Source organism: Protopterus annectens, chromosome 12.part0 (genome assembly GCF_019279795.1).
Source record: "Protopterus annectens isolate FY-2018-M chromosome 12.part0, PAN1.0, whole genome shotgun sequence".
NCBI lineage: Eukaryota > Metazoa > Chordata > Ceratodontiformes > Protopteridae > Protopterus > Protopterus annectens.
Genome location: NC_056746.1, coordinates 257,395,421 through 257,407,953, shown reverse-complemented (window position 1 = coordinate 257,407,953; position 12,533 = coordinate 257,395,421). Strand labels below are relative to the sequence as shown.

Genomic DNA, 12,533 nt, shown 5'->3' with positions numbered 1-12,533 from the left:
GATGCAGTATTCTTAGCTTTGGAGAGTGCAGTTTCTACCTGTGTGGCCGTGATTACCAGAATTTGGTAATCTTTTGGTATTGAGATGGGCCCTTTAGGGGGTGAGATGGGGGTGAAGTTGGCACTAAATCGATTTGCCAGGATATTGGCAATATCCTTGGGATCAGTATACTTAATGCCATTCTGTTGTAGCTCAGAGCAGATCTGAGCATTGCCATTTAGATTATTGACATAACTATAGAATGCCTTGTGGTTGCCTTTGGAATCTTTGGCAATTTTATTTTTGTAACTAGCTTTGGAGGATTTTATGAGGGATCTCAGCTTCTTACTGAGGCTGGTAAGGGAGTTTTTTGCATGCTGAGATTTTCCTCTTTTCTGCAACAGTTTCTTCCTTCTGTTGTATAGTTTGTTTATGGCAGGGGACCACCAGATTGGCTTCCTTTTTTGGAGGAGAGCGTCTTGGTTCTATTTGGGATGGCATGATTCATGCACGAGTTGAAGTGCTCATACAGTGCCTTAGTGTAGGAATTAGCAGTCGAACTTTCAGCTCCTGTCTGCATGAGTGTCATGAAGTTTGTCACTTCTGACTTGAGTAGCATGAAGTTGACTTTGGAGAAGTTTTTTACGGAGATTTCCTTACGGTGGGGGGTGGGATGTGGATGTCAAAAAATTAGATTACCTTAGACAGTATCCAAATTCATATTGTTCATGTGGTTTCCTAAACACAAGCATTTTTTGTTATACTAAACGTAGGAAGCCTCTTCATATAGTTTCTAAGGCCTGGTCTCCTTTAGCAAAAACAACTTCTTTAGCCTTCTTGTGACACTTCATATAGGATGATAGCTGTATTGCAGAAATTATGTCTTATTTCTTTACTTTAGCAAGAATATGTATAAAATAGATGCCTTTGAAAGCCACTGTATCCTGGGGAGATGTTCCTATAGGGTGCCTGGCTTGAAAAAGTTACTAGGGGCCCTGTCCTGATTGTTATGGAAGGTGGGTCTTCTATTACCAGGTATGAAAGTTGGTTAATTACCATAATGGTAGATTTGTAAGCTGTAGGCTCATCCTCTGTAATGTACCCTTCCTCCATGGCCCAACTTTAGCACAGTTGATCTAGAACTTTCTTTCTTTCCTTCTTACTGCTAAAGCTTTAAAGAGAATAGTTACCCATGGTACATAATGGGAAAGAAAGACAGCTGTCAGGATCCTAGCAAAGTTTTATTTGTTGAACGTCTTAGTTCTTCAGGCATTGGTCCTTATTACTGGAGTGGGGGTGGGAATAAAGAAATAGGCATACAAATCTACCATTAAGGTAAGTTCATAATTTTCATCTCTTAATAGACTGCAGAAATTACTGATGTATATGTACGACTGAAGTGTTCATTTCTCTATCTGAAATATTAGTATAGGATCAACTGATGGCTAAATACGCCATCAGACCAATGCAGTTAATTCAGCACGCAATCAACCATGGACTAATAACACAAATCGAACTGCAAGCAACACGAAGGCTAGGGTAAAGATGCAGTATATTCACAGTTTATTTAAAACAAAACATAGTTAAGTGCTTTCATCTCACATGCAAGACTTCAATAAACTATCTATACAGCACAACATTATGAATTTAAATTGCCCGTACAATACATGTGACACCTCCCCTCCAATCACATGCTCCATCAGGCAGAACCTTTCTATGAATTAAAATGAGCTGCTTCTAATGCAGAAAAAAAGAGCCCAAAACAATGTAAGTGAAAGAAATCTCAACCAATAGGCATGTCTTCCACATGAATGTTTAACCCCTTACTGTTGGTTAATAAAAACAGGCAGATGGAATATACCGTGAGTTCAGTAAGGCATTTGATATGGTCAATGATAAATTAAGTCATTCAATATAAGAAAACATTTGACAGGATCCAGACCTGGACAAGTTACAGAAGCTGATTGTTATACTATCATACGCAGCTGAAGTAAGAACCATGAAAGTTAAGCGCCTAAAAATTCTGTTTTGAGACAACACCTTTTTTTCCCATTTATAGTATAAATGCTTCAATCAACCCAGAAATGTGTAGTTAATAAATATGCAGTTGATATAAAGATTTTGTTGAGTTTAACATCTAAAGGGGGTAGTACTAAATTTCAAGATTCATTGCCCAGCATATTTGCATGGCACAGAGACAATATAAAGCTGAACACAAAAATGTAAGTCTGGTAAGATAGTGCAAACATGTTTTAATGTGTGAGCTTCTAATGAAATTCCAGCTGCTTCTTTATTGACCCTAGTAACTACAGTCAGAAAACATCAGATACTAACCATACTTAACATGCAAAATTATAAAAAATACATTTTGGTGTGTGTATGTGTGTGTGTGTGTGTGGGGGGCAAGCCTCCCAGCATCCCCTAGTATGGAGTTTCTTTACTTTAAATAAATAAATAGCATGTACCATTCCTGTTCAACAAACCTGCTGCTGCTGTCTGCAGTGTCCTAGTGGGTAGGAGGTCTCCACCTCACCACTCATTTTGTGGACTTTCTACTTTATCCTGCCAGTTATCTACTTTATTCCTTGGGAGGATGAAGTAGAAATCCTGCAGATTTTAAACAAGGCCACGGTGTGAAGAAAAGCAGAAGTATCAGTCAGCATTATCATGATTGATGTTGCATATGGTCTAGTTAGGATTCCTGGTTTTCATCCAGATGGCCCAGGCTTGATTCCTGGTATGAAAATGGTCAATTCTTTGGGGTTGGGAATTGGCATAATGGTTAAGGTGTTTACCTCACAGACACAAGGTACAGGGTTTGATTTTCATCTTTGAGGGTAATTGACATGGCTTAAAATGGCCCGCAAGTGCGTCTAGTCTAGTACTTATTTATAACCTATGAAGTAAGTTTTAAACGTTGGCAGAGAACCAGATATAGACAGTGGATGGCTTTGCAAGACTGGGTTTGCAAGTGTGTTGAGTTTACCAGAATTGAAATGTATTACCATGCCCCTTAGTTTATTTTTCATTTTATTAGGGTCTGGCATCTGAAATAAATGCAGATAGAACAGTTGTTGAAGTTCTCAGTGGATGAGAATGGCTGCTGTTCGCTCATTATTCTGTTTTTTAAGACTAATGTGATTTGTTTGAATCAAGTTTGAAACCTTTTGCTACTGTTTGTGTGAAACAAAATTAAAATAGCTTATTGTGGTAATTAATATTATGTATGGTTAACTTGACAGGGCTATTGTCTGCTTGAGTAAAACAAAGTTGAAATACATTACTGTTGTCATGGGTTTTAGAAATATTTTTTTTATTTTGTAAGAGGCAAGCCCTCACCCATCTCCAAGCAGAAGGATTTTGTGTTTAAACCCCTAAGCTTAGTATAAGCTGCTTGGAAGTCACTACACCTTAGGGCAAGGCCAAAAATTTACCACAGTGACATCCTTCAGGAAACATGCAAGCGCTTTTCACTCAGGTGCATATACTTAAATATTTAACTGTCATATGTCTGATCAGATACCACTACAAGGTAATGAGGCATTGGTTAATGTCAATGGGTAATCTGTCATCTTCAGTGATAGTACTATCATTTTTTGTAGTAAGAGTAACAGTGTCAATGATACCTTTTTAAATGCTTTTTATTATTTTTCATGATAAATTATGATACGCATGTATCTAATTCAATTTTAGTGTGACATATTTCACATCATAGGCTAGTCTTTTATATGTATTCTGTTTATTAAAATTCCTACAAAAATATCATTCATAAATCATTACCTAGTATGCCTTTCCTCTCCAAACTTCCATACGTTTCTCACCTACCATACATGTTTTATAGAAATCTAATACCTTTGTCCATTTAAATTGTAGTTTACTGAATGTGCCTAACAATTTATGTGATTTAAATACATTCTAGTACACTTAAGAATTTTTGCTGTGGTCTTATTTTTGTCTGTCTTCTCACTCTCACTTCCAGTATTTGACAGTGGATGTTTTCATTCTGGATTATGGAACCCTAATAATGTTCCTTTTTCTCTCTGACCACTTTAAAGTTATTTTTCTAGCACCCATATACATAAGCTCTATATAGAAGCAAGCTTTGTTTGGCTTGCCAAGACTTGTCATCTTCCTGATGCTTTTTTCTGTACCTGCTCATGATCCCAGAACTTGTGTGTCATTCTAGTATTCCCCTCCATACACCTCTAGCATTGGCTATCATTCTTTATTTCTATTCTCCATAGCGTATTGAGAAGTGAAAAGCTATCTGTAAAATTTTACCATTTGCTGGTAACATCTAATAGGCCATCTTCTAAGTGAGAATGTCACATCTCATATTTTTCCAATCTCTGTACTGTTTCTATTAATCCGTCCTCATTTTTCCACTTTTTCTACAGATTATTACATTTTTTTTATCTACCAGCTCTTTGAGGCCCACATATATAGCACCCTGGTTTCCTTTTCACCTATAGCTTATCTGCTTTTCTCTCTTGCTTTTGTTCCTTTTGCATAAAAGCAACTTAACTATAGGTAGCATAACCACACTGATGCTAGCATCTCTTTTTTAAGCTTCCACAGTGGACTATCATTTTGCTCCCAGGTCCTCTTCATGTTCTTTGGGTCTACTGGACTCAATTAAGCCTCCACAGGGCTAACCCCCCTCTTGTGTCCAAGACCTGTGAGGAGATTGAGGACCCAGGTCCAGCATCATACTATGTTGGAGGTGTTTTTATTGTTTTATGCATTAACTTTCCCTTCTGTCATCCATGAAGTCCTAGTACAGAAGTACAAAGTAGCACAATGGCATGTTGTTTCACCTCCACTGTGACTTAGCCAGTACAATTACCAACTTTGGATTACAGTCTCTGCACATCTGTAGCCTCTGATGGCAATTTGTGTAAGGTGCACAAAAGTGAGCTCCCTCCTCCCAGGATTAGCATACCAATTAGTCCCATGCCGGTCTAGAAGCCTGAACTACTATTGAACTAATCTCACCTGGGTGGTTGTCTGTTTTTCATCCCTTACACAATAGCATTGACAACTCTTTGTTCTTTTGAAGCTAATTCTAAGACCTGGACATTTTACTTCCCTCTGTGGTCTCAGCTACCTACTACCTTTCGACAGGCCTAGCTTTTCCCATTTTTCTTGTTGTGGACTGCCTTTTTTCTCAATGAATTTCCTATTTAATAAAATGTCTTCCTTCATGAATTCCCCAACTTCATATTCTCTAATTTCTGCTGCTGTTTTCTGATTCTCATCACTGATTTTTTTACCAGTTTATCTTTCTTTAGATATCCTGTCCTCCATTTTGTGTTATACTTCTCAGGCCTTTCATTCTTCCTGCAGCAGTCCTTAGTCTGCCTCCCATGTTAATTATCTTATTTAGTTAATATAAAAGTGACAGCACAACAAATGAAATATGGGAATCCCTCAGTGTCCCACTTATGCTGTTACCTTAATATTTGCTTTGCTGTTATGGAATCTTTCTGCTCTCTTACCCATTTTTAGTTCTAGTCTGTACCTTGTGAAATTTTGAGATGGGTTTAACAGCAAGTTCCTTAATAAAATGCAACACTGTTGGAGTATATATCATTCTTACCACATTCATTTGACCTGTCCACATCTTCACTAGCTCTTGCCCTTTCTAAGAATTTTTTTCAACCCCTCCTTTGAATTGGAGAAATTTTAAAGAATTGTATCGTTTATAATATACTATGCTATACGTTTTATTTATTGCCTCTTGTTTACCAGGAAAGTCTGACCAACCATACAAGTCCTATTTTCAGTGGAGGCTGAGGTGATAAAAATAAAGCATTGCCATGATACAAAAAAATCAAACAGGCAGTGACATATACTTGCATTACAATTGAGTGTTTTAGATTAATATATATTGTAATACTAAATGCAATGAAAGGATTAATATGTATTATTTACAGTATTAAAACTAAATAAAGATGCAACACATCGTTTGCAATTCTAAAAGTGAGAAATAGAGCATAGCCAAATGGAAGTTAGGTGTTATTTTAGGTTGTGCTTAAAGCTTGACGTAGTGTTGTCTTGTTTTAGTGTAATAGAGATAGAATTCCAGTGGATGGTAACATAGGTTGTATAAAGTGAGTCACTTGCAGTGTTTTAGAACTTGGTGTTGGTTAAGAGGTTTTTGATGCATAATCAGCAATATCTATCTGGAGTATATGAGGATGTTTTGCAGTGAAAGGCAGGCATTTAGTTTGTGTATTATTTTATAGGTGATAAGTTAGCTGAACGTAGGTAAGGTAATTAGGTAATTAAATCTATTGTAGGTTCTTTAGTGCTATGTAGTGTTGAGTATGGAAAGGAGAGTTGAATGCAAATTTATTTATTTTGTTGTAGCAAGCCAGTAGTTCATTTTGTAAGGTAGACTGAAGATTAGTTAGTAAAGGTAAAGCATAAGGAAAACAGGGGAGAAAGTAAGTAGCTGTTAAAGATCTTCTGGAGGAGTCAGTGAGGAAAGATTTGTTTTGGTAGATAAAAAGCAGCTTTTGGTGAGTTTTCTTGATGGAATGGGTGATGTGTAAGTTGTATTATAAGTTATCATCTTTAATGGCACCTAGAAGTTTAGTATTTGATACTGTTTCTCTTTTGGTATTGTTTGCAGAAGTGATGTTAAAAGATAGTTTCTGAGTAGGTAAAGATTTTGGAGTAAAAAGCATTATTTTTGGCACAAACTCATTACAGCCGATTGTGTCTCTAGGCGTTACTACAATTACCTCCTACTGACACCTGCAGGTGTCAATTATTGCTTGTTCATATTTGTATTAATAATTCCAAAACCATGCTACAAAGGTATCAGAAGATGTCATCTTAAAGCATACATGATGGCAAACACAATTGTATTGATATTTGACCGCTGTCTAATTTAACTAAAGAGACATTGCATATTATTTGTATACTGTTTAGATTTTGTAATAATTTTCATATTTCTCTAAATATCTCAATGTTCAGGTAACACAGACAGAATTGCATAGCCTCATAAGAAAGTTCACAGCTGTATGACGAAAAGCCTGCTGGCAGTATGTGTCTTGATTGAATGGTTACTGAGATATCATAAGCTGTTTATACAACATTACAAAATTAATATTAATTGCCTTTATTTTGGCTTATAAACTCCAGCTTAAAGCATCAGACTGAGTGAACACCACTAATGTAAAAATTAATTTATCCGGAATAGTTTGCCTTTTACAGTTTTCTAGTAACACTTATGGTTCCAGAGAAATGAATATTTGTTTGAACTGTAAGCTGATTACTTCATTTTTTAAAGGCTCAAGCCACACCCAGTGGGAGTTGAAAGTACACACTCAAATGAGCTGTACTAGAGGGAATGAAGGTGGTCACTTTGCCGTAATCAATGGAGGAGCTGTCTTGTGTCATTTGCTGAAGTAGTTGGAGGCTTGAGGAAAAGCATACGAGGATGGCATCAGCGTATTGGACTATGAAGGTACATTTGCTGGCTTTGTGAAGATGTTGGAAAGTAATGGGCCTACAATTGATCTTTGTGGCACACCTATGGTGTCAGATAGAAAAGGGGAGAGGTCTTGTTTCCATTTTACAGCCTGCAGTATGTTAGAAAGATAGCTATGGAACCAGGAAAGGGATGACTTGGATAGTAATAGAGAAGATAGTTTATTAATTAGATGTTGGTGTGATACTGTGTCAAATGATTTTGACATGCTTAAAAAGAGGGAAGATGCTAGGCCGCCATTATTTCTATTGGAATTTATGGTTTCGGTGAAAATAAGTAGGGTAGTAGTTGTGAGCGGAGAAGAGAAGAAAGCAGGTTGAGTAAGGGCACTGGAGGTAGTGAAGGGAAGCAGTAACTACAGCAGAGCTAGTAAGAGCTGAGAAGTAAGGAGCTAGTAAGGAGACTGGTGGGTGGAAATCATGGAAGAAGGACAACAAGGGAGAGAAAAAGGTGGAGAAAGAAGAAGTGAGAGAAGAAGAGAGATGAAAAGAGACAGGAGGAGTGACAGTCAGATAAGGCAAAAAAAACAGGAGTATAAGGAGATGTGAGCATAAGAAGAGGTGTAGGGTGGGATAAGGCATATGAAGAGGAGGAAAAGAAGAATGTTGACTAAAGGAGGAGAAAAGGACCTGTACTGATTGCCTGGACAGCAGGTAAAGAGGATAAAGGGAAATAGGGCAAACAGGTGATAGGATAATGGAGATGGTGTGATGGAGCAGCAGGAATTGAGCGACAGATGGAAAATGAAGATGAGCTGAAGAGAATGAGAGAGTGAGAGGAGGAGAGAGATGAATGAATGGAATGTAGTGAATCATGAAGTACAATGTATTAGCAAGGATAGAGTAAATGAAGAGGAAGAAGGGAAAGAATAGAGGTCCAGATGACATACCTGTGGAACCACTGTGGAAGTGTGGAGGTGTTTAGTGGGTAGTGGAGTTTTAGTGAAGATTGTTTAATGAAATCTGGAAAGTGAGAGGAGGATGCCTGAGGAATGGAAAAAAAGTGTTTTGGTACCGATTTTTAGAATAAGGGCATGTAGTAAGTAACTGTAGAGTAATTGCAGAGACACATTGATCCGAAAAGATGAAAAAGAAGAGGAAGCTAGGTTAAGAAGGGACGGATGGTTAGTGATCATGAGTAGATTTTCATACTGGGAAATGGTTTCATACTGAGACAGATGCTGATCTTTGTGTGTGTTGTGTTGGAGAAGTATAGAGAGAAGGTCAGAGGTCAGAATTGTGTTTTGTAGACCTAGAGAAAGCATATTGTTGTATTGTATGAGGACGTTGGTAGTGTCAGAGAGGTATAAGAGTGGTACAGGATATGTGTGACAGCGGTGAGGTCTGTGGTGGGAGTGATGGATGAGTTTAAGGTGGAGGTGGGATTATCAAGGATCAGCTCTGAGCCCTTTATTTGCAATGTTGGTGGACAGGTTGACAGACGAGATCAGACAGGAGTCCCCATGGACTATGATGTTTGCAGATGACATTGTGGTGAGTATGGAACAGGTGGAGGAGACCCTGAGAGGTGGAGATATGCTCTAGAGAGAAGAGGAATGAAAGTCAGCAGGACTAAGACAGAATATATGTGAGAGAATGGTGAGGATGCAAGGAGTAGAGGTGGCGAAGGTGGATGAGTTTAAATACTTGGGATCAATAGTTGGTACAGGCAGGGGGTGGGTGGAGAAGGTGTCAGGGTGATGTACCAGTAAGTGAAAGGGAAGGTCTACAAGAGGGTAGTGAGACCAGCTATGTTATATGGTTTGGAGACAGTGGCATTGACAAAAAGGCAGGAGTTAGAGCTGGATGTGGCAGAGTTAAAGATGTTAAGATTTGCACTGGGTGTGACGAGAGTGGACAGGATTAGGAATAAATATATTAGAGGTTCAGCCTAGGTTGGAATGTTTGGAGACAAAGCCAGAGAGGCAAGATTACGTTGATTTGGACATGTGCTGAGGAGGGATGCTGAGTATATTGGGAAAAAGATGCTAAGGATGTAGCTACCAGGTAACAGGAAAAGAGGAAGGCCTAAGATAAGGTTTATGGATGTGGTGAGAGAGGACATGCAGGTGGTTGTTGTGACAGAGCAAGATGCAGGACAGGAAACAGATGATAAAGAAGTTGATGATGAGTAGTTGTGCTATGGTGTTGCTGGAAGCCATGTTGTGTGGAGGAGAGGAGATAGCTGTTTCTGAGATAGGTTAATAGTTGGGAATGTATATATATTTTTCTAACATTTTCGGGAGGGTAAAATTGCTATTGGTCAGAAGATGCTAGGCTGCCATTATTTCTATTGGAATTTATGGTTTCGGTGAAAATAAGTAGGGTAGTAGTTGTGCTATGGTGTTGCTGGAAATCATGTTGTGTGGACGAGCGGGGATAGCTGTTTCTGAGATAGGTTAAGAGTTGGGAATGTATATATATATATATATATATATATATATATATATATATATATATATATATATATATATTTTTTTTTTCTAACATTTTAGGGAGGGGTAAAATTGCTATTGGTCAATAGTTGGAGAAGGGAATGGTATGTACAGGTATGATGTCTGAGTTTTTTCCAGATAGACGCAATGTAGTTTTCTGCAGTGGAGCTATTTATGAAAACTCGGTAGCAAGGGTGTCAGCAGCAATTTTGCAATACTCTGGTGGTAAGCTGTCAGCAGTGGGAGCTGATATTTTCAGTTTTTTGAGAGGCTTTGTGATAGTAGAGGTTGGCACTGGATGAGGAGAGAGGTTGTAAGTATGGATGGCAGTGATAGTAAGGATAGTGGGGGTTTAGTTTCAAGTAATTAGAGGACAGATTGAGTGAAGTCAGTGTTAAATTGTGTGGCTATAAGGTAGAGTTGTTATTGGTAGTTGTTAGGGGGGCGGAATGTTTGGCTGGGGTGCAGAAGTCTTCTTATTGTAATCAAAATAGCTTTGGGTTCTGATGATGCTTGTTTTGGAGCTTATGAAAGTAGTTGGTTTTGTCTGATTTGCTTTTTGCTTAAAGTGATTTCTAAGTTTTCTGAAGTTTTTCCAAATTTGTTTTTTTGTTTTTCTTTATTCCATACTTTCCAAGCCTTGTCTCTGTTTAGCATGAGCTTCTTCTATGAGCTAGGGTGTGGGGTTAATTTTGTTCTAATAGGAGGTAGTTAAGTATTATAAGGAATGTGTTATTAAAGTGAGTTACAGCATCATCTAGGAGTAAGTTTTTTAGAATATTGCTGAATGAAGTGACTTTGCACACTTGGTTAAAGACTACGTGTCTGGGGACTTGATTAATCAGTGGTCTGATAGTGAAGGTGAGGAGATGGTCTCTGATAGAATCTGCAAGACTGTCAGTAGTGCTGATTTTGGAAAGAAAGAGGTCAGGATCCAGCCTAGGACTGACTGCCTGTTACAATGTTTGTCAATTTTTGTGAGAGAAGTGATAATTTGAGTGAAGCCATATCTATTAATGAAAAGAGTCCGGGGGATCAGAGTCAGCAAGTAAGCAGTCTGTATTACAGTCACCTAATATAATGATTTCCATATTTATATTATGAGAAGTGCAGTAAAGGATGTCTTTGAGCACTTGGTATTGTTACTGGGGGATATATATATATATATATATATATATATAGCAGTGATGCATATACTCTTGTGCTTTTTAAGGTGAAAGAGAGAAATGATTATTTTGGCATTAAGAAAGTTAGGGTGAGTTTGTGAGTAGCAAGTGATTTTCAAGTTGTCTTTAAGATTGTCACACCTCTAGCTGTCTTGTGTTGCCTGACATTTTTTTTTATGTTATAGCCTGGGAGAAGAATTTTCTCGTCTTTGGTATTTAGTTTTAGCCAGGTTTTGTTGGCTATTAGTATGTTGGGGTGTGTGATGCCATGCATTCATCCATGTAAGTCTGGTAGCTTATTGTAGATTTTCCTAAGGTGTAAATGTATCAAGAGCAGATTGTGGCTTTAGTTAAAAGGAGGAAGAGGGGTTGGGGTGAGTGTAGTGCAGGTGGTACACTGGTGCACAGCTTGATCAGAGGGTCTAGGATTTAGGTGGATACCATCACCAAGGGTGAGGAGTTATTGTAGTGAAACCATTTTGATATTCATTTTTCATCTTTCAGTTCTATTTGTGAAGTCCATATACTCTTCAGTATAGTTGTATTTTAAGAAGGTCTAGGATGTGGTAGATTATAGACTGGGTGCAATTTTGGGGTAAGATAGTGATTTGTTAGGTGTACGTGGCTGAGGGAGACAAAGAGGTGGTAAGATGTGGTATAATCAAGTAGAAGTATGGCAGGTGTGTAGAAGAATAGCATGATGTATGTAAAGTTGGGAAGCAGGTAGGTTTGAAGGAGTTTGAAAGAGCTGACAGTCAGGCTGAGTATGTATATTCTTGTTGAAGTATTGTGTGAGTTGGAGTGGAGAAGTTAGTGGGGAGGGAGAGTTCAAATATGATGATCAGTTGAGGTGTGGTTAGTATGCTAAGTAGGATAGAACCAATTGGGAAAGCTGTGGTGAGCTGATTGCTTGTGGAGTGGTAGTGGGTGAAGTTTGGAAAGTCTATGTGTAGTTGTGGGGGTGGTTAAGATATGACCTTCTTAATCTTTTCCAACCTCTGTTAGCTCTATCTGCCCACATTTGGATCAAAACTGTTTTCTTTTGGTTTAGTTTGTAAATCTGAACCCTTCTCAGATTGTTTAAACTTTATGGGTGCTATCTAAAGCCAATCTACCATTTCTATTAACAGAGTACTATTAATATACATATAAATCAAGCCAGTTTGCCTCCCCCAGCACATCTCCAGACTATAGAGACTACACCTATGTTTCTTAGATAATTCCTTTATAATAAAAATAAATAGTCCTAGAGAAGGGGACATATTGTATTCATATTTTGTCCTGTTCTACATCTGTTTACCATTACCTCAAGCTCTGGGTTCCCATACATGGATTTTCCATGCCTGATTAATTTATTCACAAACACTCTTCCTTTGACATTTCCCATGACCCATACTAATCAGTCAAAAGCATTTCCAAATCAAATCACGGTGATCCTGCCTCTTGGGCACAC

General features: G+C 38.0%; 1 protein-coding gene across 1 annotated transcript in view; it reads right to left on the bottom strand.

The window, feature by feature from the left end:
* Positions 1-12,533, bottom strand: part of NLRC3 (NLR family CARD domain containing 3) — a 778,434-nt gene that overhangs the window by 28,916 nt on the left and 736,985 nt on the right. The window lies entirely within an intron of this gene.